Consider the following 26342-nt stretch of genomic DNA (forward strand, 5'->3'; position numbering starts at 1 on the left):
TGCGTACAAATTTTATGCATGTCACATTAGTCCAAGATTTCATGGTTATTATTTATGCTTTTCAGATAAAGACACTGTTTGTGGCCAGAATTAACAATTGTGACAGGTAAGACACATTGATTATTTTCATGATTATATATTATATACTCGATGTTTCCACGAACATCCTAGAAATTTCTTGGGAATCCAGCAGTTGTATTGAAATTTAACTTAATCATTTCTAAGAATATAATGGGTTGAGTTATGCGATGTATAGTATTATGACTATCACAAAAGAACCCGAGAGTGTGCCTACAAATGGCGATAATTAATTTTCCCCATCCCTTCGGTAGAACAACATGTCGTAGAAACTCTTCCCCATTGGATACAGACGTCGAGAGAGAGAGAGAGAGAGAGAGAGAGATTAGATTAGATTAATTGCTCTTTATTTTTGTACATTTTGTTGTACATATAACAAATATAGTGTATTATGATAAAGGAATAAATAAAATTTGTGTAAGGGTATATAGTATAAGGTGTGTGTGATGTTGAGAGATGACATGAGATGAAAGAGAATGTATGTATGTTTGTGCGATGTTTATGTGTTTTCCAAATTAAAGAAATAATTTTTGGCTGCTTGTTTGAAGTGTGATATGGATAGTGTGTCGCGAAGTTGAGATGGAAGGCTGTTCCAGAGGTAGGAGGCGCTGATGAAAAATGAATTCCTCAGCGTCTCCGTCTTGAAGGACAGGATGTCCAGTGGAGTCACCTCGCCCCTGACAGGCCTGAGTGCGACGTGGAAGTCAAAATAGGCTAGTAGATAAGCTGGTATTGAGGTGTTGAAAATTTTTCTAAGAAAACAGGCCATGAAGTACTTCCTACGTCCGGCGGTGGTGAGCCATTGCAACTCACGCCTGTAAGGGGAGATGTGCTCGTCCCTCTTTACACCATAGATGTATCGGATTCCCGTATTGACAAGCCTCTGCAGTTTTAAGTCAAGCTCTTGAGTCAGGTCGCAGTAAACAAGTGAGCAGTAGTCGATGAGGGGAAATAGGAGTGCTTGCACCAAATGTTGGCGCAACCTGAGGCTAGTGCTCTTCCGAAAGAAATATAGCCGATACATTAAAGAGTGAGCACGTTTACAAGTTTGTGTAACGTGCTCTTTCCACGTAAGTTTTGAGTCAAGCACCAGCCCCAGGTTGCGCACAGATGATTCAAAGTTGACCTGGGCCCCCCCTATATTTATATAGGTGTTAGCAGTAGAAGGTAGAGCATTGATATAGTAGGGTGAGCCCAGGACGATCGCCTTAGTCTTACTAACATTCAGCTTAAGTCTGTTTAGTGCTGCCCAGCCCATTATCCTCTCGGCGTTAGCACTCATCTTGTCAGAACAGGAATCGAGCTCCTCAAGGGGGCATTGACAGTAGATTTGCAGATCATCCGCGTAGACTAGATGGGATACATCTGAGTCAAGGCAGAGGCCAATGTCATTGATGTATAACGCGAACAATAAGGGGCCCAAGACTGACCCCTGTGGGACACCGGTGTTTAGTGGTAGGAATGTAGAGAGTTCGTTGTTGTCACCAATGACGGCCTGTTCTCTACCAGAAAGGTAAGATGCAAGCCAGCGGATAACCTGCTTGGAGAAGCCGAAGGAGGGTAGCTTTCTGAGTAGCCTGACGTGACACACTGTATCAAACGCCTTGCTAAAATCAAAAAGAAGCAGAAGGGTGACCTTCTTCCTGTCCATTCCAAGCCTGACATCATCAGTCAGCTTAATCAAGCCGGACTGCGTGCTGTGGCCAGTGCGAAAACCAGTTTGGAAACTATCAAGATAGAGTCTAGTTTCAAGGTATTCAGAGATTTGATTGTGCACCAGCCACTCCAGCGCCTTGGATAGAAAGCAAAGTAGGGAAATCGGTCGGTAGTCAGTTACAGCTGTAGGAGAGTTGATCTTGTTTAATGCTCTTACGAGCGATGATTTCCAGGCAGAGGGAAAGCATGCCTCACTCAAAGACAGGTTGAAAATTTGACAGATTAAAGGAGTGAGTATTGGTAGTGCTTTAGAGATTACAACCTGTGGGATGCCATCGCTTCCCCTGGCCTGGGTATTGAAATGTGAAACTGCAGCTAACACGTCCGATTCTGTGATGGCCCTGAAGATAAAGTGTTCAGGGAGGTCTAGACTCTCGAGGGTCCGCAGATACTCCTCGACAGATGGAGCTTGAGGGTCATTTGAGATGGAACTGAAGTGTTCGTTGAGAGCATCTGGAGAGAACCGAGCAGGTGGAGAAGATTTAGAGGTGGTAATGCCAAGATTTTCAAGTTCTCTCCATATCTCTGCAACGTCGGTTAGAGTAGACAAGCGTGAATAATAGTAATTCAGCCTGGCTTCCTCGACCCGTTGATGAGCGTCATCCCTTGCGATTCTATAAAAGTATAGATCCCAAGGTAGACGACTTCTGCGAAAATGCCTGTAGAGCCTATTCCTTTCAGTTAAAAGGTCACGAAGAGCCGCGGTGAACCACGGGTGACGTTTACGTCCAGGTGTCACAGTCTTTAATGGGGCGAGATGATTTATGGCTTTTGTGATGTTTTCGTTGAGGATGGTGATGCATTCGTCAAGTGATGGTGTGGTGAAGGATGACCAGTCGCATGCGCTAAGGAAGTCCCTTAGCTTCTCAGCACAGATTCCTTTGTAGTTTCTGTAAGTGTAGGTATTAGGTACGTAGCGTGGAATCTGTACGTCGAGTGTGGCTGTAATAAGGTCATGTCCATTAATGAAAGGTGTGTCAGTCTTCCAGTATGAGAGCAGGCGATCCTGCTCATCGATTAAGCAAAGGTCAAGCCAGGTGTCAGAGTCTTGTCTATGATGAGTTGCACCATATGGCACAGAAATAAGGGAGTTCTCGTCGATGAAAGCCTTGATGAAATTGGCGTCTTCAGACGAGGAAAGTTGGTCAGCATTGAAATCACCCATGATGACCTTCGTGGAGTAGTTGTGCATGTGTGTTGTTAGTTGCTCAATAAAGTTAGATCCCTGGATAAAGGGAGAATGAGGAGGGCGATACACAACCCCCACGAAGATGGGCGATATTCCCTTAGCTGTGATTTCACAGAAAAGATACTCCGGCTTACCTGGTTTGCCCGACCATTCACCATCAGATGACGAGATGATACAAGCTGTCAGTGAGTGATGGATGTAGAGAGCCACACCTCCACCGTTCCTGTTTCTGTCCCGTCTGTAAAGAGTGTAATCGTCCAGTGAAGGGATGGACGATATCTTGTCGCTTAGCCAGGTCTCGGTCACAGCCACTACGTGGAAGGGGGAACGAGTGGACAAGAAGAACCTGATCATCTCAATGTGACCCGTAAGGGAGTTCGCATTGAGATGACAGACCCTGAGACCCCCAGACAGAGACGCTTTAGATGTAGATGTGGATGTGTTTGATGTTTTAGACGGTGGTTTTGGTGGAATGATGTGTAAGTGTTTTAATGTGTGGTGTCCGTGTTGGCTATTGGCGGTGTTCGGGCTAAAAAATCTTCCAGATCAGCCTCTGTAGTGATGATGGTGGCCCGTTCATTGTCTTCGCCAGAACGGATGAGGATCCTACCATCCCTCACAAAAGAGCGGCATCCTTTCCTCCTCTTTGCCTCCAGCCTTGCCCTGATTCGCAGCTTGTGAATATCTGAATATCTGGAGGAAGCAGCTCATTTATATTGATGAGTCCCTGATGGTCTGGACAGAGAGCTCTCGCTTCCTCCAGTAGCGCAGCATCCAGTTCACTAGTGTGAAGTTTGCGCTTCCTGGCTTTGGCCACTATGATGGAGCGGGCCAGTGCACTGGAAGAGAGGGTGACAGCAAGTGGTGGAAGTCTGCTGTCACCCGGCGCACTGATGTTCGTTGTGTCCAGTCTCCCCATGATCCTGACGGACGCCACATCCCGCTTCAGGACCGTGGGATCCAGTGCAGCCAGGACCGAGTAGGCCAGGAGCTGCAGTGATGTCTCCTGGGTGTAGCCCAGGCCGGTGATCACCACCACGTTGTTGGAAGTACGCTCCTGCTTCCTCTTTAAATCGGCCAGCTCGCTGCGGATGGTATTGAGCTCCTCCGAGGCCGGCGCAATGCTGTTGTTCTGCTGCTCTACAGGGCTCCTTGACGACAGCTGTTGAATTTGTGCCTGCAGCTCAGAGATGGAGGACTCGGCTTTACTTAGCCGAGTGTTGAGCGCAGGCAAGTCGTCAAGGGCTTTGAGGCGTTTCTCAAGCGGGCCAAGTCGCTTCTCGATTTTTGAGACCCGTTCAGACACGGTGTTTTGCGCCTGAAGGGCCTCATTTTGGACCCGCTTGATATCATCCAGTGCCGCAATGATGTCCTTGAGGGACGCCTCGATTGACGCCTGTGTCCTCGCCGGCGACTGCGCTCTGGAGCCGGCAAGAGATGGAGGCGCAGACCTATTCTTCTTGGGCACACCTGTTAAAGGAGTGCCCTTGGTGGATGTGCTTGCCGTTGCCGCTGTCGCTGCCGCTGCCCTTGCCCTCGTCTGCGTGGTCTTGGGCGTGCCGACGTCTGTATATTCTGCTGCACAGGCAGCACAGACGAGTGTGGCATCATTCCCCACCATTATGGACCGAAATGAGACACATATGGTGTGGAAATGGTCATTGCACAACTCGCATGTCTTCATTCTTCCCCTGGCTGCTTTGTTGCATTGAGCACACATAACAGGTGTTTCGGCACTTTTTCCACCAATTCCGCTCATTCTGGACGAGGTTATGTCACTGTCGATAACTTACTGACAGTCGATAAAGTAGAGTATGTTGGAGGATAATAGCTGGTGGTAAGTTATCGACTGTTTTTGATGGTAGCGACGCTGACGGAGGAAAGAGAGACGCCGTGCAGCGAGGAGAAAAGCCGTGCGTGTTTGCAGGTTATGTTTCAGCGACAGATGTTGTAGCAGGAAAAAAAGCAGAGTAGTAGATTGCAGCCTCCAGTGAATAATATGTCACAATGAAGGTTGCAGAATAGCGCATGCAACAGACTACAAAAGAATAGGCCCGAAGGCAACGTGCGGCAGTAAGAGTGCAGAGAAAAATGAGTAAAGCAAAGCAGGACTATATGTACTCACGTGAAGTTGGCAGAGAGAGAGAGAGAGAGAGAGAGAGAGAGAGAGAGAGAGAGAGAGAGAGAGAGAGAGAGAGAGAGAGAGAGAGAGAGAGAGAGAGAGAGAGAGAGGAGAGAGAGAGAGAGAGAGAGAGAGAGAGAGAGAGAGAGAGAGAGAGAGAGAGAGAACAAAATAAAACCCAAGACAAATAAGAGCCGTTGAGTGTGGCTCGGTGTGTCTGATCGTAGCATTTAAAAAATGATCAACAGCAAAATAATTCGCGCAAATATCATACACACACTGCCAGAACGTGCAAGAAAGAGATGCCAAAATTTGGCGACTGGCGCTGACGGAACGTGCCCGCTGGCTATGAACGAGGGGATAAAAGAGAGTGAAGAAAAAGAAGGAGGTCGAAGCGTTTCATCACACGGCCGGCGGAATTTCTTAAATATATACCGCGCCGTTGCGACCACGTGAAAAAGCTGTGATTTGCGGATGAGGAGAGAAAGGCGAGCTGTTTTGCTTGATTCGCGTGTGGATATTATATGTACGGAGTACATAAAAGCGTCGATCGAGCAGTGGACGTACATATTCCGGCCGTAAGCGGCTTATACCGGGCATTTTAACAGTAGCTTGCGATCGTGATGGTGCGGGAAACCGGAGAGGGCGATTCGTGTGATTGATCAAGCCCGCAAGAGCTCCAGCGACGAAGGTGAAAAAATTGAGTCGCCCTGGGGTACACACACACACACGTGCGCGCGCACACGCTATACTGTAGATAGGGACCGAGAGAGAGATTTGATTGATAATATTTATTAACGCCAAGGTCAAGGACCGTATGGCGAACTCAAAGTACATACAGAAAGATACAGGTGTTAAGGCGAAGAATGTACATAGTATAAGATTATAGCATAAAATATACAGATTATAAGAGTAATTTTGCTCTCTCTCTCGTTCGCAACTAGAACCAGAAAAGTACAATAAAAATAACGGTGAGAAATTACAAGAAAAACCAAATATTATGGATAAAATCGTAAGTAGTAATACAAATGTGTACGCTAACTAAACGCTAAACACTTATGCTACGTAATGTTGTTCGAGGCTTAATAGATACTCGTATAAACGAACTTTAAAAGTTTCGACGGTGTTACATAGTTTAATTGCGCACGGAATAGCGTCCCAGAAATACATGCTCTCTAACACAATTTGAAGGTACGACATCAACCCGGTTCGAATCTACGGTAAAACGTCATTGTATGCTCTCAATATCGTTCATGGTTACAATGTTTAAAATCGCCGAGTTATCATCCTTACGTACTAGAAGCTTGCAAAAAAGCGCATGCAAGGGTCTGTAAAAATAACGCCCGGAGGCAAATAAAGGCAGACAAAATCCAAGCTTTAGGGAGAGCGATGTAAAGCACGTCTATCTATACTTACAGAGAGAGAGAGAGAGAGAGAGAGAGAGATTTTAGATTTAGATTTATTAGATTTATTTGGCGTACAATATGTTGTACGATAAATTGTATACAGCAGGAATAGTAGTACAGCAAAAATGTGTATTGTGATAGTATGATAATGTGAAGATGGGTTAAGCGAGAGTGTGTGAGTGTGTGCGTTTGCGTGAATGTGTACAAGAGATTCAAGTGTTTGTATTTTCAAGCTCAAGAAAGTGCTCTTTAGCTAGTCTCTTGAAACCTGAGACAGATGTAGTGTTACGAATGTGAGATGGTAGGTTGTTCCATAGGTATGAGGCGCTGATATGAAACGAGTTCCTCAGTGTCTCCGTCGCGAATGTCGGAATATCCAGAGGTATCACCTCCCCCCTAACAGGCCGAAGTGTCACGCGGAAGTCAAAGTATGCCAGTACGTAGAGAGAGAGAGAGAGAGAGAGAGAGAGAGAGAGAGAGAGAGAGAGAGAGAGAGAGAGAGAGAGAGAGAGAGAGAGAGAGAGAGAGAGAGAGAGAGAGAGAGAGAGAGAGAGAGAGAGAGAGAGAGAGAGAGAGAGAGAGAGAGAGAGAGAGCTGGCGTTTCTTTAGAGAGGTAATTCGGTGCTGCGGTTTGGTTTATTTATAGCCGCTTGGACTATAAAGCGAGTGCGGTGTCGTGCCGCCAAAAAGCGATCCCTCGTGTTCGTGCGGCCACTGTCGCTCTGTGCACACACGTGTGTGTGTGTGTGTGTGTGTGCGCGCGCGCTTACGTAGGTGAGCGCACGAGATGGTCAAGAAGCGCTCCGGTTGCAGCGCGCTAAGCGAATCGCTTAGTAAAGAGATGGAGAAACAGAGCACGCTGGGGCGCAAATGAGAGAACGAAGAAGAGCGAGATGGAGGCCGTCGCAGAGTAGAGCTTTGGGAAAATATAGACACTGGCTACGTCTGTTGTGCGAATGAAATTCATATTTGCCACGGGATGCCTCGCTCCGGTCAGTGCCACAAGAACGATGCAACTCTCGTGTATATATGTGTGTGTGCGTATGTACATCGTGAAATGGTGATCACAGAAATGCATTTCGAAATCTAAATTTCCAGCAACAGCGTCTGATAGGGTCAGAAGAGAGAATAAACAAATGAAGAGAAGAATAGAAAAAAGAAGGCGCGAGACAGCGGAAAGAAAAATACAGAAGCGTCTTCACTAGATGTCCAGCCGTCTCCAGCATAACGAATCTTATTTTTGTATCAGTGAATTGGGTTGAGACACTGTCTCCGCCTGCGCTGTTGATGGCAGGCGGCCTTTCCACGAATCTTACCTCCCCCCCCCCATCACTTCTCTCTTTCGCTCGACTCCAGTCGCCGCGTTTTTTTCTCGTCTCGGAGAGCGACGGCGATCCATCCATCCGTCGTAATTAAGCGGGCGAATCTCTCCGCGAACTATTCTCCGAGCTGCGATGCCGTTGAGAGTTTTATTTTGCATAGCGCCAATTAAATCCCACTCGCGGACGTGATTTTAAAAAAAAATAACGCTCGCACTCGTTGGATTTTTCTCGGCGATGTATTTTTAGAGCCGCGTCCGGGAGACGAGTTTCGTGTGTCGCGGCTGCGGCAACGCGCTGACGCGTTCCTTTAAAAACTCGCGGCGCTGTGTAACCGCGTCGGCAAGCGCGACAGTAGTATTGGGTCGAACAGACAGTCGGAAAAGTTCTCGGAACATAGCTGCAGCTGCTGGGTATAATTGGCAGGCTGCGGGTTCTCGAACTGCGGGCGTAGAAGAATCGATTTCGTGACGATTGATCTTGGAAACTTTCGCCTCTCGGGAAAAATCTGTGCCGCGCTGCGGGTTAATCGGAGATAGTACATGTATTCGTAGGAATAAAAGCCTTTTTTCCAATAAATGGATTTTCAAATACCATAGCGTATCAATAACGTCGAATATTTATTTCCGAGTTCGAAACTTTCATTTTTAGCTTTCGGTTGGCGTTGTTAAAAATGTTTAAAAATTTCCACGGCAGCTTCAACGCGAGTTCAGTCCAAAATACTGCACATTTCGCACAACGAGGCTCGCGAGAGTGGAGCGAGTATATACGATCATCGAGACTAAAAGCTGTTTGGCCGAAGGGATTTCAATAGACCAGAGCTCGCGTATTATTTTTCATAAACTGGCTGATGGAGCGCGACACGCGAGGATTATAAACTTTTGAAAACAATCCAGAGCGATATATTCTGGCTTATCTATCGAGCTTAGCGTCTAAAGGTAAAAAAGTACACCAGAGCTTTCAGCACACATATACATAGCCACAATGAAGCTTGAGCACGCGCGCAAAGCCGATCGGCGCTCGCGTACACGATTCCCGAACGTCATATCCTCTTGAAAATTACAACGCGTTGATCGTCGACCGACTTTCGCGCTGCCACTGCTGCTGCTGGCACCCGCAGTCTCGCGTCGAAAGATAGCGCCGACGACGCGAAAACATTTCATCTCGTCGTTCGCCGAAGAATATAATTTGAGCGCGATGCAAGAAGCGACGAGATTTTTATGAAAAATTCAGTCGACGCGTCCGCATCGCGCGAGAAATAAAATTTGCTGGAACGTCTTCCAGTCGAGGGAGCTTCGAAGGTGAGAAATGTGCAAGGTCGCGGCGTTTCACAGCGAAAGTTTCGGAAAGCCAGGGTAATTGTATGAGGCGAATTTAGGTGTTGCAACGAGGAATTAGAGTATCTCACGCTCGGAATATAATCTGGAAAGATGCGAAGCATAAAAGCGCAGCGTAATAGACGCGCATGTAGCTTGCGCGTCAAGAGAGCGGAGCTTATCGATCTAGGAGCGCGTATAACGAGTGAAATTTCCGGCGCGTGCTTTCGCGTGTGTTGCGCGCGTGGTTAAAAGACCGCCGCGGAGAGAGAGAGAGAGAGAGAGAGAGAGAGAGAGAGAGAGAGAGGCGTCACCCCCATTGAATAAACGTCGGAGATAACGGGTTTTTGCGCCCGCGAAAGAGCAGGCGCTCGTGTCGTCAGAGGGAGGGAAGGGGGGGGGGGGGCAACTGGCGCGCAAAAAGCAAGGGAGAGTGAAGCGCATTCGGTAATATCGCCATGACGCTCCAGCGCTCGCGAGAGTGCTGGATATATTCGAGCATAAAAACGAATGCTTTAAAGCGAGCCGTTAATTTAAGCTCGCCGTCGTAAAACCGGCAGGCAATCCCAACTTGGACTCGTGCTTATGGCGCTGCTGCTGCTGAGAGAGAGAGAGAGAGAGAGAGAGAGAGAGAGAGAGAGAGAGAGAGAGAGAGAGAGAGAGAGAGAGAGAGAGAGAGGCAGAGAGCGGAAGGATTGCGCCGATCGAACTTGCGAGTTTCCAGGGCTCGCGCTTTAATAACCGGCTTCCACTGTCCCGCTGCCTTCGTCGTCGTCGTTTCTTCCTTCGACACCGCACACTTTCTTCTTTTTCTTCTTCTCCTCTTTCTTGTTTTCTTCGCGGCCCGCAAAGTTTCGCGCGGTGCAGATAGCTCGCGCGGATGTATGGCGCTTCGGCAACTTTCGCGCCGCCGAAGCTCCCGCACGTATCGAGGCGTCGGGATATCGATCTCCTCGAGCTGTCGTGCGAGCACGTAGTACCGGTTGTTTGTTTTAGCGGGCTGCGACTCGATTGTCCCGGGCGATGGAGTGGCGCCCGATTCTCCGCCCCGGGAAAACGGTTTAAAGTTACTGATGACATTAGACTGCTGGCTCTCTCTCTCTCTCTCTCTCTCTCTCTCTCTCTCTCTCTCTCACTCTCTCGGAGCGAACGAACGTTCTGAGGACAGGTATTCGGAGACGCGTTTCGCGATGAATATGCTGCGCGAACGGACTTATATTGAGATTGCGCGCGGTGTCGAGAGGAGAGGTCGGACTGCCGAGATTTTGTAATCGCTAGGGGAACCGCGGGTTTGAACTCGCTCTCTCCGACGCTGAGAGTAGCGAATGTGAACTCGAGAAGCCAGTCTCTGACGGATAACGCCGCGATTAGATTTTTCTTCAATTTGCTGTCCGCGCATAGATCGCGAGATTCGGACGGCAGAGGTCAACTTTCAGTTCTCGAGCGGGCTTTTCTCCTCGCACTTTGCCGGGATATTCTCAGAAGAGGTTATCAAGTTTAGTTCTTATCTGGTTAATGCAATGTTTTGTCTCGAAATAAGAAAATTGCGTTCATTCGCCGCGTTCTCGGAACAAACTCCCGGGTATATTTTCCCGGCGGGAGACATTTCGCTCAGATTAATCCACACGCGATTCGGTATTAATTAAAAAGTTGACGCACAATGCGCGAGCGCAGCCTACGATATGAGAATAACGGATAAATCGAGATCGCATCGATCGCGTCATCAGCCGTCGGCCTTACATTCGCGCATAGCACGATAAATACTGACATGATCATCAGTCGCTTTCATAATCGCGAGCGGCATGCGCTGAGCTGGGAAGGCTTTAACGGTAAAGGGGCTTCGTTCGAGCACCGCGATATTATAACGTCAGCAGAGGGGTTCCGCTTCCTGTCGTTCTAGTTAGAAGGTTTTCATGAAATGTCAATCAACGTGCAGTTCCGTCTAGTTTCAGTGTCAGTATGGTGTACTGTCGAGTCCCCGATTGAAATTTCACCCAACTTGTGCACGCGATATTACCCAGATCCGTATCATCTGCAATGAGTTGTTGGACCCCCCCCCCCCCCTCTGGTTTCCAAGAGCCAGCTCGGCTTTCAGCAACGCTTCGGAAAAGCTCTAAATATTCGAGTTCACTGTATGGGATCGATTTTTCCCATCGTGCTCCTGGATGAATCGTAAAAATATATTCCCAAAGATGCATTCCGCAGCCCTTTCCAGTCTCGCTCACTCTCCGGCCTCGTCCCTTTTAGCGTTTTTATAGCCGCCGTAAAAGTCAGCTCTCTTCTCCGCTCTTTCGCGCCCGCGTTAGTAGAATAAATAATATAAAGTACAACGAGACTAACGAGAGCGTAGGCGACGGCGGCGGCGTCTAGCAGAAGAGAGAACGAGCTAAAAGGCGCCACTAGCTCCCTCGCTTTTGCTCTGCTTCAGGTGACTATAAGCGTGGGCGTCGCTGTAGTGTGTTTGTACGTATGTATAAATACAGAGAAAGAGCGAACCATAGAAAGCAATTTCGGGTGACGCCTCGACCTTTTCGCGGTTTGCCAAATTCGCCGACACTTTCCGCGAAACGCGATTTCAAAGATAACACTCGTACAGCGAGGCGCGCAGAGAAAGCGCACGGGGCGAGAAGTGGAACGGGCCGTCTGGGCACCGCCGCCGACCATGTGCACGGATGAGGATCAGCGTATGTGTGGGTACGTGAGAAATTGCATAAGAAGAGCAGGGATTGGGCAAAAGGGAGAGCGAGAGGGGGGGGGGGGCTGGCAGTGAATTAGAGAGGAAGAAATGAATGAGGGTAACTAGAGAGAGGCCGGATAAAAACGAGAGTCGGGGAGCCGAAGGGAAGGTGTGTGGGCGTACGTGCGAGGAAGCTAATCACCAAGAGAATGAAAGAGATCGAGAGTGCGGGTGCAGAGCGGGGAAAATAAAGCGCTAGAAATAGTGGAGGGTGGCTGATGTATAATGTACCGCTGCTACTGCAGGTATTCTATGAATCGCGCATCATCATTCCATTATTCGGCTTCATTTGAGCGCGTAATTGGCCGAGGTCGATTGTCCCATACTGAGCTCGTCTACGTTCGAAATAATCTCGCAGCTATATTCGTGATCTGGACAGCAAACAAGTCAACGAGAGCATCGAGTCGAGATTATTCCGTCGAAAATAAACATTCGGGGTAAAGTGCTGCACGGTTATTATCCTAATTACGTCGATCCACGCCCGAGCAGGGATGGAAAATGCGAAAATCCCGAAATAAAAGTGAAGCAGATAAGACGCAAGAGGCGTGTACGTACAAGCCAGCGGACGCCAGAATATACAACTACGTCGCGCTCTCTCCTGCAACCATAAGCGCGGGCGCGCGCACACACACACAGGATAGCGCAAAAGGCTAACAGAACGCTGCACATTGGTTGTTGTTGTTGCAGCGGCGGCGGGCTTGCAGAGAAAGAAGACACTGGAGTACTTTATTTCGAAACACTGTGCACGCGAATCTGGGCCCGCTCTAGCTTACCTATCTCGTTTCGTCCTGGTGCACAAACACGTACACGCTCAAGAAGTGGGCTACCGAGAGCGAGAGAGAAAGAGAGACAGCGCGGGATTCTATGTACAAGTGCAGGCGCCTACAGACATCTAGATAAGGTTCCCCTCGGTCAACCGAAACTCTCTCTCTCTCTCTCTCCCACTTTGTTTGCTCTTAACCACTGACTTTCTTCCTCCCCCTCGTTTGCTTTTGCAGTTGTATCTCTGTTTTTTTTTCGCTCTTGCTTTAGGGTCCTTTTTTGTGTTTCTTTTTGGGGAGGGAGGGAGGGAAGGGAGCAAAAAAAAAAGAGGAAATTTCACTTGACTTCGCGCTGAGGTGGGGTTAAGGGATGAAAGTGATTTTGAGAGCTTTTAGGAGTTTAATGAAGTCGGCAGCGTTTTTTCTTTTTTTTCCGCCGACAGTAGTGCAGCTTTTTTATCTCTGTTTTGGTTTTCCAGCCTTTCGCGCGCGTGCACTTTCAAAGGTAAAAATTCAAATGGCTATATGTATAAAGTCGAGCTTACTTTTGGCGACTTATAAAAAATACATTCGCCGTAGCAATTTTGGAGAGGATCTTATTGAATTTGCCCATGAATGATGAATCAAGATTTCGGTAGGAAGTCGGTTAATCGAACGATTAAATCATGCAGAGTCCCAAAAAGAGTTTTCCGCCTTAGCTCACGCCTTAATTTGATTGCCAATGAAAGTATGTTAGAAAGTTGAGGGTCGTGGTGTAAAATCCGAGCATCAATGGTAACTTAAAAAGACACATTTTCTAAGCAAAGATTCCCCAAGTTTCCGCGAAACTTTTAAATCAGCCCTCTCCGCGCTTGGCGTTTCACTGCGCCGCCAACATATTCTTCGCGCGCCAAAGTTTTTTCATTATGTTATAATTACAAGCACGCAAGATTCCCCTCACCGAAGAACTTTGCGAGCCGCCTCGTTAGGGATTGAAAGTTGATAAAAAGGTCGCGCTTGCGGGCGGAAAGTTGTACGAAATAATACACACGTAGCAATTCGACGAAGCGAGAGAGATAGAGAGAGAGAGAGAGAGAGAGAGAGAGAGAGAGAAAGAGAGAGAGGGAGAGAGAGAGGGCCTCGTTCAAGTATTATAGCCGATGGCGTCGAGTCTCCCGAGAAGCGAGCGAAGAGTTACGTGCCTCGGTCGGATGAGTGAGCGCGGCCATTATAAACAGATTTATACGGAGCCATAATCCTCGAGAAAGCCGATGGACGACGCCTCGGCCGAGGAATGACGGAGTCTCCGCTCTCTATCTATATATATTATATATATGTTTCCAGCGGTGGCCGGAAAGCTTTAGATTTTAGATTTAATTGTTTTTTTTTTTGTTGTACATTGTGTTGTACATATACAATTATAGTATATTATAAAAAGAATAAAAATTTTGTGTAAGGGTGCTAGTGCGTGTGAAGAGTGTGTAATGGAATGAAGTGAAATGAGATGAATGAGAATGTGTGTATGTTTGTGTGATGTTTATGTTTTTTCCAGATTGAAGAAGTAATTTTTAGCTGCTTATTTAAAGTGTGATATGGATAATGTGTTGCGAAGATGAGATGGAAAGCTATTCCAGAGGTAGGAGGCGCTGATGAAAAATGAATTCTTCAGCGTCTCCGTCTTGAAGGACGGGATGTCCAGCGGAGTCACCTCACCCCTCACAGGCCTGAGCGCGACGTGGAAATCAAAATAGGCTAATAGATAAGTAGGTATTGAGGTGTTGAACATTTTTCTTAGAAAACAGGCCATGAATTATTTCCTACGTCCGGCGGTGTTAAGCCATTGCAGAGAGGGAGAGAGAGAGAGAGAGAGAGAGAGAGAGAGAGAGAGAGAGAGAGAGAGAGAGAGAGAGAGATTCCATCGCGCGGAGAGAAGTGGGGTAGAATATCCGCGCGATGTCTGGGAACGCCAGCTGCCGGGACAGGTTAACGCCTGGCAAATTGGCACGGATTCTCCCTTTCCCCCTCCCCGCATGGCTCGGTCATTTTCCGCTTCGGGAATGGCTAAATTTGCCGATGCCCTGGCTCCCTTCCTTCCGTCGCGATGGCTGTGTGTGTGTGCCTGTCTCTCTCTTTCTCTCTCTCTCTGTCTCTCTCTCTCTCTCTCTCTCTCTCTCTGTCTCTCTCTCTCTCTCTCTCTCTCTCTCTCTCTCTCTTTTCGTCGCTGCTTGGCTCTCGCGTGTATACGCACTCCCTCGCGGAAGAGAGAGAAGTTTGTTATTCGGTTGCACTGGCGACGCTTCTCTTATATAACGAAAATGAGACGAGAGGCGCGTGAGCGTATGCGCAGGAGGTAAGCTTTGTAAGAGTTTCTAAATCCATTTGGCAGAAGGTTTACTACTTCAGAATAGGGGCGAGAGAGCCGACCAGAGATTTAATTCACTTTGTGATTAGAAAATTGCGCAGCGATACAGCCGCCGCGAGATGCTGCCCGATGCGAAAAAGCTCTCGGTTTTTCGCTCTCGTATATAATTACGCCAGTTTGCGCGCTTTATAAAATCACGTCGAGGCATAGGCCAATATATACGAAAATAAAACGGGATAGGTCTATAAATACGAGCGTGTAAAAGTTATAATTGCTAGCGTAGACTAAACTAACTGGCGAACGGCGTGCAAATCGATTGTTCGTATTAGTCAAATTGTTTACTCACGCCGCGATTTAACTTGATTTATCGAGTATTAAAGTTGAGCCGAAAAACATAAATTTCGAGTTAGGAAAAAACAGTGATATAAAGATCAAAGAAAGATGTCCAGAGATTTTCTTCTTTCTAGATGAAAATAGTCCTCGTGAAACGCGCGCGCGCGATCTATCAATATTGAAATTAAACTCGGGCGACTTCACTAACCGAAACTATTACTTCTTGAAGCACTGATTGGCGCAATAACGGGCCTCTCCTGCATCGGTCAGGCGAATTATACTAAGCGAATCGTTATATACATTCGATCGAAGAATGTCGAATGCCATCCTTGGCACGCGTCAATTAGACGAGGAAGCGAATTAATTCACACGAAACGCGGCTGCGGTCTGCGCGCAGCAACTGTCAGCGCCGTGACGATCGGCAAGGGAAACCGCGAGCGAATTCTCCAGCGCGCCCGGATTCGCCTGATTGGATATGAGGGAGGAAGTGCCGCGCGCGACTGTGACGAATTTTTACGGGAGCTGCATGTATATAGCGTTACGATCGGAGAGAAAAGTAGGCTGAACCTTGCGCGAGGCCGTTGCGTCGACGCCGACTGAATGCCGAATCGAGGGACGGATTCGCGCGCGCACTTAAATTATTCATGCGAGGGAATAAGAATCGCGCAGTTTCGAGAACGAATTTAATTTCATCGGAAAAGATGTCGGTTAAACATTCTCAAATAATATAACGCGTTTGAATCATCCCGCGAGCGCGTGTGTCATCGCACAAAGTAGGTTTATGTATTTGTCGGGGCAACGAAATTTTTGGCACTACACCTCTGCTGTCGCTGATGCTGTGTGTATTTCCCGTCTCGGCTGTGCGAGCCTCCAAAAGTATACAAGATTCGTACACTAAAACTGTTAGGATCACACGCGTAGTACATGCTCGCGAGGCGAATCTTTTTACCCTCGCAACATCGTTACATAACCCGCGCTGCGATATTATAAATCAATCAGCGGAGTGAAATTTGCTCACAAGAACTTCAGCGCCCGTTGTCGGGCAAAGTCGAGCATTTCAAATGAATCAAGCGACCCCCGAGAATGCAATTAGTTTCCTTGACGCCGCGGCGGTGCCAATCTCGAGCCCCGGATTAAAAAGCATCGCGTGTATTAACGGTCTCGAGTCGATCGAGCGGAGTCGAAAGCTTTGTGTTTACAACAAACGTTGTACACGCCAAAGGATAAACAGCGCGCAATGCACTTATCGGGGACTACGCATCGAAGCGCACTTGCGAGTAAACGAAGCGAGCCGCTGTGCAGCAACGTACAACACGGCGACAGCAGCTGCAGCGGCGGAAACGGTCAAGATTTGCACTCGCGCGCGCACAAGTGTGCCGGTCCATATGGCGGCAGTGCGCGCTCTCGACGTTGTTGTTCCGCCGCGCGCATCTGCATGCGCTCGCTTGTGCAAACTCTCGGTCGAGCTTTTCATTTTTCGAAAAAGCGAGCTTATACGTACTACTCGTACGCCTGATATGGAGCGTTTATTTTTGCAAGAGTAGGTAACGGCGTTCGCGCTTTTTATTCCGCGGTCGTCGCGGCGCGCTTGCTCTTTTATTTCGTTTTAATTAGAGTCGCGCGCGTACGAGTTTTTTTTTTAATTTTCCACGGGCGTGGGAAACAGCCTCTCGGCAGAAGCTCGGCGAGATTTGCTAGTCGAGCCTGTATAAATTTCTTATCAGCAAAATGGAAATTTCCAGATGAAAATCTTCGTGTATGCGCACGGCGGCGGTCACCTTGTTTTCTGCGGCTTTGAGGTATTTCGTTTTATCGCGCGCCGCTACTCGCACTCCCTATGAGCTTCTGTGCCTCACGTTTTTTGCTTCGTTTTACGAGCTTTCTCTCTCTCTCTCTCCCTCTCTCTCTCTCTCTCTCTCTCTCTCTCTCTCTCTCTCTCTCTCTCTCTCTCTCTCTCTCTCTCTCTCTCTCTCTCTTGTTTTAGCCACCCGAGTCCGGCAGTTTGTCCGTGCGGCTGTAAAGATAAAGCTCGGAAATTCTTTCAAGAAATTATTGCGCCCCGTGTGCGCGCCTCGGCTGTGCTCGCGTTTAATGCTAATATATGTATCGGTTATTGAATGTCGTTCCCGCAATTAATTCTTCATAAATCGTTGTATCGGATTCATAGATTTTTTTTATGCGAGCTGGGCGTAAGCGTGGCTTTTCTATTCCGTGTACGAATATAAGTCACAGGGTATTAAAATCTTAAGAGATTTGCGTATAAGCGCGAGCAAAATAAGTAATCATCTGACGATGGCGCACGCGGAACGGAGGATAAAGGATGAGTTATCGTAATATTCGAATCGAAAAAGAATAATCGAATGAGAGAATAATGCTCTTGCAAATCCGCGAAATTAATGGAACAGCTTATTGCTGCATATCGTTGGTTTATTCGTACAGCAAAGCCTCAACCCGAGAGCCAAAACCAAAAAACGAAAATTTATTCGGAAATTGATAAACATCATACAGCTTAACGTGTTTCATGAACGAGATTTGCAAATGTTTCATATTCGCTCAGCAAAATTATTTGTATTTGTTGGGGGAAACAGTAAATATTGCCAGCGGATGCTCAAAGTTTAATAAATATTTTCTCTATTTTCACTTCCTGGAAATTTCGCGTTGCGCTTGTGTATGCGAATTTTATTTATGAAAATAACGAGCGCAAATATGTTGAAGCGGGAAGCTATTGTTCCTCGACCTCGTATCGGATGTCCGCGGATAGCGTTTTTCAAGACCTTCTTTTATCCAAGCCATATATATGATACTCGCGTTTTGTAAGTGATCAAAGATCGTAGCTCTGCTCGTGATTGTGTGTAATTTATGGTTCAGTGAAAGACACAATGTGATTTCGCCGAGTGGCGGAATACAAAAGCCCGTGTCAATGTGCTCGAGCTTTTTGGCACGGGACTCGTCGCTCAAACTAGCCCGGGTGTATAGCGTCGCTTAAATATTTCGCTAAAATTATTTGGCTTATGAAATTGCCGAGACTCGGCCTTTCCCACGAGCGTCCGAGCTTTGCTTAATTGTTTTTCAAGTGTGACTAAACGCAATAAAACTGGGAATTAAACAGCGTTATGTCAGCGTCGAGCTAATTGGATGTGTGACATCCCTGGTAGAAATTAATCTATAAACTGGCAAGTTCTTAGGATTTTTACACAAGAACTTGCCAGTTTTTAGGTTAATTTCTACCAGGGATACTTTAGTTAAATTTCCTCGCCCGACTGATCAACGAACGTTTCCACTAGTACACCGTGATAACGATAACTGTAAGAACTACTAAAAGCTAATTTTCTCATCTTACTTTGCGCAGATGATTCGATTTTATACAAGTACAGCGTAGGTCTTTCTGGGATAAATAATCGTAATTTGCTTCTTCGGAAATAGGAACCTTTCTAACATAAAACGAATATCGAATCGTCTATTTCAATAGGCGAATTTTCGGCGGAAACTCGGTTGAAAAACCGTTGTTGTAATTACATTAGAAACGATCGCGTACTATCGTCAATCCGCGTGATAAAAAATTGATAAGTCTTCGCGTCTGCAGGATCTAAAAAAAGCAAAGAACCAAATCGCCTTAATTAACGACGAAGAATCGAGGCGCGAGCGTTACAGAAGCTCAACTCTCTCGTTTCTGGTTTTAATTAGTGAAGCGTGGCTAGGCAAAAGAAAGTCGCGCAGTTTCGAGAAGTTTATCCCCGCAAAAGAAATTAGCAAAAAATTTAAAGCCGCAGTCTTAAAACTCGGACAAAGCTGCTGCTGCTGGCGTATGTGCTGCAGCGCGTTTAAAATTGAAAATTTCCCGGTTGTGTATACTCCATTTTCTCGCTCTCTGCGCCTGGCTTTATCTCTTTTTCATTTCCCCGCTCGATCTAGCTTTCTCTTTTTTCCCTGCACGCTGCGAAAGATTGTTATTTTTTTCTCCCCGCGCACTCGCATAATGCCGCAGTGCATGAAAATCAGTAAAAACAAAGGCGCGCCTCGTGGAATGCATCCGGCGAGTATTGAATCCCGAAAATAGAGAACAAAGTTCAGCCGTTGCAAGCTCGGAAATTGACATTTTTAGGCAGCGTTTGCGGCTTGCGCCTGCGACTTGCTTTCTTTTTCAATTTTGATCTCGCCGGCAACAGTTCGCGCGTTGTGACGAGGCGGTTAATGTTTTGACTAAAAACGCCCCGTAGTAGAGTCAGAAAGAAAGGGACACACGCACCGACGACGCTAGAGCTTTATTCCTAGAAAGTCAAGTGCTTGAGAAACCAGTCGCCGCGCGGCTTTCCGTCGGAACAAACCTACGTCTCTCTGCTATACCCGAAGCTGAATTCTCTGCTCTCTCTCTCTCTCTCTCTCTCTCTCTCTCTCTCTCTCTCTCTCTCTCTCTCTCTCTCTCTCTCTCTATCTATCTCTTTCTGCGTTGTTGTCGCTCACACTCTGCGCTCCGCAGCGACGGTCTACATGCGCGACAGCAAGCTCGTGTTTTCTTTCATGTATATAATTGCGTGTAATTTTCCACTGACGTCGCAGTTCCTTGGCTCTCGTCTGTCTGTCTCTTTCTCTAATACTTTGTTTTTCGTTTAAAAGTCTGCTCGTCTTGCAAATGATTTTCTCCGTCCCCCGCATTGGTGCGTTGCTTTGCGACTGAACAGCTCGCGGATTGCAGCCAGCCGAAGAAAAAACGTTATAACTTAGAACGGTTAAACCGGTTAAACGTTATAACCTAGAACGGTTGAAGGCATTCGCTCCGGAAGCGCAGAGTATCGTCTTTGCGAAGGGTCGGAGTCGCTTCGGTGGCGTCTGGCCAAGCGATAAACGCATTCATGAGTTTTCTATGTAAATAAATCATTATCCACAGCTTTACGCACGCGGGAGAGTATAGAGAGGGCGAAGCCGCGGCTGAAAGCTCCGGCGCTTAATAATATAAAGGCCCGCCGATGCAGTGAGCGCCGGCTGGATTTACGCGCGAGCTTAGCGGCCTATCGGAGCGTGAAGGCACGAAGAACGACGCGGCCGCTGGTTTTCCGGAATTAATTGCCTATTTATAAGCGTGCGCGCTACTCTCGTTGCGGAGAGAAAGAGAGGCAGAGCGAGAGGAAGAGAAGGAGGAGGGAGAGATAGTGGTAGGTTATATAGGTGCTTCGAAGCCGAATCACCAGGTGGAATATGTATGTATACGTACATACAAACGACCAGTGCGGGCCTCTGCCCGTGTTTACGGCGAGCCAATCACTCAATCATTAATTACCGCCGAAAGCGCCGGCCATCGTGATGCATAATTCTTCGGGCGAAATTTTCATGAGCCGTTGACGAGATTTTGCTGATACCATCGGCAATTTTTTTCGGCGCGTTTATTACGAAAGTGGCTCCGATGATAAATAACTGAACTCGTACACCACGGACTTCTGCTTTTTATTTTCGAGATGCGCGTTACACATACTCTGTATTATATCGCTGGAGTTTCGCCGGACATTTAATTGCACGATTATATCTCGCTCGCGCGCGACGCTCATTTCAGTTTCAGTACGAAATTGAAACGAAAGTGCTCTCATCAACGCGAAAAATGTTTTTCCCCAGTGAGAGAAAAAGAGCGATACAGGTCCGTCAAATCTGCATTCCATAACGGATCACTGTATTGCGCGCGGATTTTATAATTAAGCACACATTTTGCGCTATAGCACCGCGTCGGGGAAAATGAACAATTTTCCGCCTCTCATTTACATTGCATTAATTTTACAAAGTATGCATCATCCTCATTATGTATTCATCGATCAATATATTAACGACACTGATATTCGCGTGCACTACTATACTTAGAACACACAGGCACACACACACACTACTATCCATTCCGAATTGCAGTCAACAGCCGCATTCTTGCCGCTCGCGATATTGCGGAGCTCGCCGACCGCAAATTAAAGAGCCGCACGTACGCGGCCGTAGTGTGTCCGCGATCAACTTCTTCGTGTTTACATAGCAATTATCGGATCCTCGCATTCCTGCCACAACAAGGAAACTCGCCGGGCGAATAGCCATTTTCGAGTACAGCGGCAAACTATTCCGAGGAATCGCTATTATACGTCCCGTAGTGTCCGTCCTACATGACTAACAGAGGGACAAGACACTCGATCGGTGGTTGCTAATGCGGAATAAAAAAATTTTTCCTTGCTAGATAGACACGCGCAGCGACACGATGTCTCTCTCGTCACTCAATTAATCGCGCGCGGAGTTTTGACGGTCCCTCGTTTTCCAGCCGGCGGTATATATCGCGCACTCGTAAAGCAGCAGCACCAGAGTGCGAGCCAATAAATGCGCAATTCAGCCGCAAGATTTACCAATGCGAACGACACTAGAAGACGGGAGCCATCAAAAGCGCACAAGAGTCGCGCAGTGGTACAGTGCTACTATTCTAGTCTCTCTCTCTCTCTCTCTCTCTCTCTCTATATATATATATATATATATATATATATATATATATATATATATATATATATATATATATATATATATATATATATATATATATATATATATATATATATATATATATATATATATATATATGCATCTGCTCGTCGACAATATTTCGCGGCTAAATTACGAACGTACCGAAGCCGCATTGTAAATTCGCATTCCAAACTATAGACGTGTGGCGTGCATGTTTCCCGCATCTGCGGGGCCTGGCAGAGAGCGTTCACAACGCTCTCGAGTTTTCGCCAAGCGGTCCCTCGCTTTATTGCCTCACCGCAATAAAGTGATCCGCCGCGCGCGCGTTCCCTAATACCCCAGACGAGGCAGTCCCCGGATTTTCGGCAGCCGAGCGGTCTGTCGCCTATTGCACTTAAAACAATAAAACGATCGGCCGCGCGCGCTCGATAATCTTCGGAATTCTCAAAAAAAGCACGCGCGCCACTCATCCGCTAAAGTGCCCAAGCTATCCCTTCCCTTCGGGCCTCATGAGCGAGACCAACGTCTTCCCTCCGAGGCCTGAAGGGTGGCTTCGCTGGGGGCACTCATCACTCTCGCTCGAACCAGAGACTTGCACAGACCTAGGCCCTCCTGCCTGTCCTGCGGTCTGCGTTCCGCCGAGCCAAGCAAAGTTTGATATCAGTATTACCAAGCTCTGTAAATAAATACGAAGTTCAATCGAACACACGTGTTCAATTTCTTCCTACCTCACCTCTACAAGCGCTTGGAGACTAAAGACGCATACGAAACTGCCCGATTACACAGCCGAACGCTCCCATAACCGCGCGCGCACACACACATACACATCTCCAGCCGCTAGTGCTCTTCGACTGCGTCTTACACACAACGAGGTGGTGTCCCATAACCGCAAACGGTATTCGACCTCTTTGTGGTTCGTCTGTACTCTCGCTCTCGGTCAGCTTACCACGTACCATTGACTTTTCGACATAGTGTGTGTACATGCTGCTGCAGTTTCATAACTCTCTGGTTCCATAGGGCGAGGGGATTTTTGGCGAGAACTCGGTGTCCCGTGAAATTGATAATACACAAATTGCCGCTCGTCGGATTCATCTCGCGTATGGATCTGTATGTGTGCGTGTAGTGTGTACGCGTGCGCGCTTTAACGACATCCGACGGGCGACGAGCTCTTCACGCGTATTATGTATACACCCCCGATGCGCTCTTTTAAAGCATCTGCAGTTATGACGCGCTACGCGAAATTGCCGAGCTTTCGACTATAGCTTTTCCAGTTTGAAGCAGCCCAAAGCTTCTTGGCATATGATTAGGCTGAGGAATTAATGATAGATTTGCGGCAATTTTAATGAGGCCACACTATAGAGTTCGCTTCGGCGATGTTTTTTACGAGTTCGTAACCGCCGGATTTAATTGGTGAAAATACCTTATTAGCTGCGCAGAATTCGTATAGTATATAAACTCTTGTGTTATTCGAGCGCGATCTGAACCACTAAATTCTCCTATGATTTCTCGGCTATATCGACTCCGAGGGCATCATTTGCCCGCGAGCATTACGCCCGGGTAGCATACAGGTGCGTGTGCACGCTTCTGAGTAATAGCTTCGAATAGCTCTCTAATAACTATCATCTCGCGAAAAACTCGCGATGCCGGGTCTTTGTTTCTCCAGTTTGAAAAGAGCTCGCCCCCGCTCGCCCCTGTTTGGCTTTGAAACTGTTGCAGCCGGCGGTAACAACAAAAAGGCCTTCTCGCTTAACCTAATTTCCACAATGTAGCTCTCTCTCTCTCTCTCTCTCTCTCTCTCTCTCTCTCTCTCTCTCTCTCTCTCTCTCTCTCTCTCTCTCTGCTAATATACACGCGAACGCGAGAAGTGTTTTTCGCGCTCGCACATCAATGGCCCTCCTCGGCTTTTCGCGTCTAGGAGGAAAACGCGGCTGCTTTTCGAGAACCTTTAATCACTGGAACGCGCACCGGTGGAAGCGTGGAAATTAGCGAGTCGCGGGAGCCAAAACACACTCGGACGCCTCGGGAAGTAGGCTCGCAGTGTATATAGTTATAGTGTGAGCCTAGGCTCCCGAAAGCGCGTCGAGTGCTATTTCGGCGTGTGCGAGGCAACGAGTGCGCCGCGGCGCGCTCCATTCGCGAGATGAAATTCCGTCGTGAGCTTGCACGGCGTGCATACACTCGTTCTGTTTTGGTTTTATTCAAAATTCCTATACATAAGAAGGCGCGTGAAATGTCGGTTGAGAAAAAGACGATGCGATCCTCGTGAAAGAAATAAGGAGTCGCCCCATACGGCGAGCGAGTATAGGGTGCTGTATTTTTGCTCCGCGAAAGCTCCTACACGAGAGCTCGAATAATGAAGGGGCCGAAAAGGAGGAAAAGACACGCGCGCCCGGTGTTTCTCCCGCGAGCCATATATACCCAGCATAACAGTAACAGTCTTGCTCCCAAAAGCAGCTCCTCCCTGCAGCGCCGTAGCCCTCGCCAGAGCTGCAGCGCACGAATAATCTATGCGACGAGTCTTAACACTCGCTCCTTAAGTGCCGAGCGCCGGGACAAACAGCTATGCTGCTACGATTCGCTACATACGCTTTGCATTATCCTTTCGCGACTCGTCGTCTACACACCGAAATCCTTGACCAAGTGCTTTACTTCCAAATGCCTTTTTGCTGCTTTGTGAAGCCCGTGAACGAGCAATAAACGTCGAGTCGATGCTAACGACATGAGAGCAATCCGCATAACACCCGGATAATTTACAACACCTCGTTTAGCACTGCGGTCGGTCACCCGCAGTAATGAGTCTGTTAAAGAGCCGAATACCGGCAGACCGAAGTCGGCCGAGCATAGTTACACGCATTCGCAAAGCCCCGCCGATTCAAACACCTGTACCCGCCGCGGCTCGCGTTATATCGGTGCACGCGCGCAGGTGCGAGCCTCATATCGTCGCTCATGTTTCCCGTTAGCACAGACGCACACGTCTGCAACGCGAGGAGCGAGACAATTCAGCGATAAGAGTCGAGCAGCTGAGTCGTACTGTGATGCATGCACTTCGGATGCATCGTAGACGTTAGCTCAGTGGTTAGAGCACAGGCCTCTGGCTCTCGGGTCCGCGAGTTCGAGTCCCGTCGTCTACTTTTTCGCTTTCGACTCTGTCTCCTCTCCGTTTGTAACACCGTGCGAGAGCTTTCGACAATTTGGCGGCAAGTGGCCGCGCAAGCTTAATGAGGACTCGTCGTTGCAGGCTAGCTCGCAAACAAACGGCTGCGCGAGGAGATTTATGGAAGCGAGTCGCGGAGAAAAAGTCCGATGCGTCGTCTGCTGAGTCGTTTGTGTTTCGAACAAATTCCCTTCCTTGGCAGCGTACTTTCATTGTAGTATATAAGGCTATAAACGCGTGACTGAATAATTTTCGTTCGTATAACGCGGGAGCTGGTGTTAACGGTAAACAAATTCACGGTGTCGCGCAACAGCTGACGGCACCCACCGATCAGAGCTGCCGAACACACTCCAGCCATCAGTTTTCTCCAGCATGAAAAGCATAGACAAAAAATGCCGCGATCGAGCGAGCCGAGCAATAGGCTGCCGCAGTTGTGATAAACGATTCTCGCGGCTCGTCGGAACTGCTACACAGAAATCGATCTATACCCTGCATATACACGCATACACGTACGCATGCATCAATCTATAAGCTCGCGTCGGAAAAGGGAGAAAGAGAGAGAGAGAGAGAAAGAGACCCAGCAGGTGCGCGTATGCGCATATAGGTAGTATTCTCGCGCTTCTAAGCCATCGGTGATTAGCATGCTCGACTGCACGCGTGCGCATTTTTCCCTCGCTCCTCCTCTTTTGGCCGAATAAAAGCTCCGTTTTTCCCTAGCCTTCGCTCACTTCACATTCAAATATTTACCCAACGCGAAGGCACGCTGGGGCCGGGCTAATAATGGGAGTTGACAGACGAAAGAATGCCGGAGGGGTTGCAGTGTGCACATTAACGAGACGAGAAGTAAGGAAGCATTGTCTCGGGTATAAATATAGGCGCGGTCTTATCGATCCATCCGAGTCGCGAGAGCACAGTCTATCAAGGAATGTGTAGATCGGGTTTTAATGACATTCGTTCGCTTTCGCGAGCAAGCTCGCGATGGGCTAATTGAAAATCAATACCTGCCGCACGCGCGTGCATGGCGAGTAATTATTTGTCGGGAATTATTTTCTATGTCTCTCGGCTGTGCGCAATGTGTTATCAGCATTGCATTACATACAATTTTATCGCTTTATGTGAGAGCGGTGTGTGCGAGAGAGGGTCGAAAGTGCGCAAACAGAATACGGCCAATCTCGCGAGATCGAACGTGTGTGTATGTATAAGGGCGCGCATTTCACGGTCAAATCCGTCAATCAATCAATCTCGCGAACGTTCGCATCTCTTTCTCCCGTGTCTCTCGTTACAGTCCTCGTAAACGAACGGGCTAGATTCAATCACGCGAAGTTACAGAGTGAAAAATCCATTCCGCGGAATGACTCTCTCTCTCCCTGTGCATGCAGCAGTCCATAGAGTACGT

The 26342-nt window shown here is 47.7% G+C and overlaps 1 protein-coding gene across 2 annotated transcripts in view; it reads right to left on the reverse strand.

Moving 5' to 3' along the window:
• The window catches only part of LOC103316435 (protein vein), a 278093-nt gene that overhangs the window by 72626 nt on the left and 179125 nt on the right, over positions 1-26342 (reverse strand). The gene's annotated exons all lie outside the window — the stretch shown is intronic.

This window comes from Nasonia vitripennis, chromosome 4, assembly GCF_009193385.2.
Source record: "Nasonia vitripennis strain AsymCx chromosome 4, Nvit_psr_1.1, whole genome shotgun sequence".
Classification (NCBI taxonomy): Eukaryota; Metazoa; Arthropoda; class Insecta; order Hymenoptera; family Pteromalidae; genus Nasonia; species Nasonia vitripennis.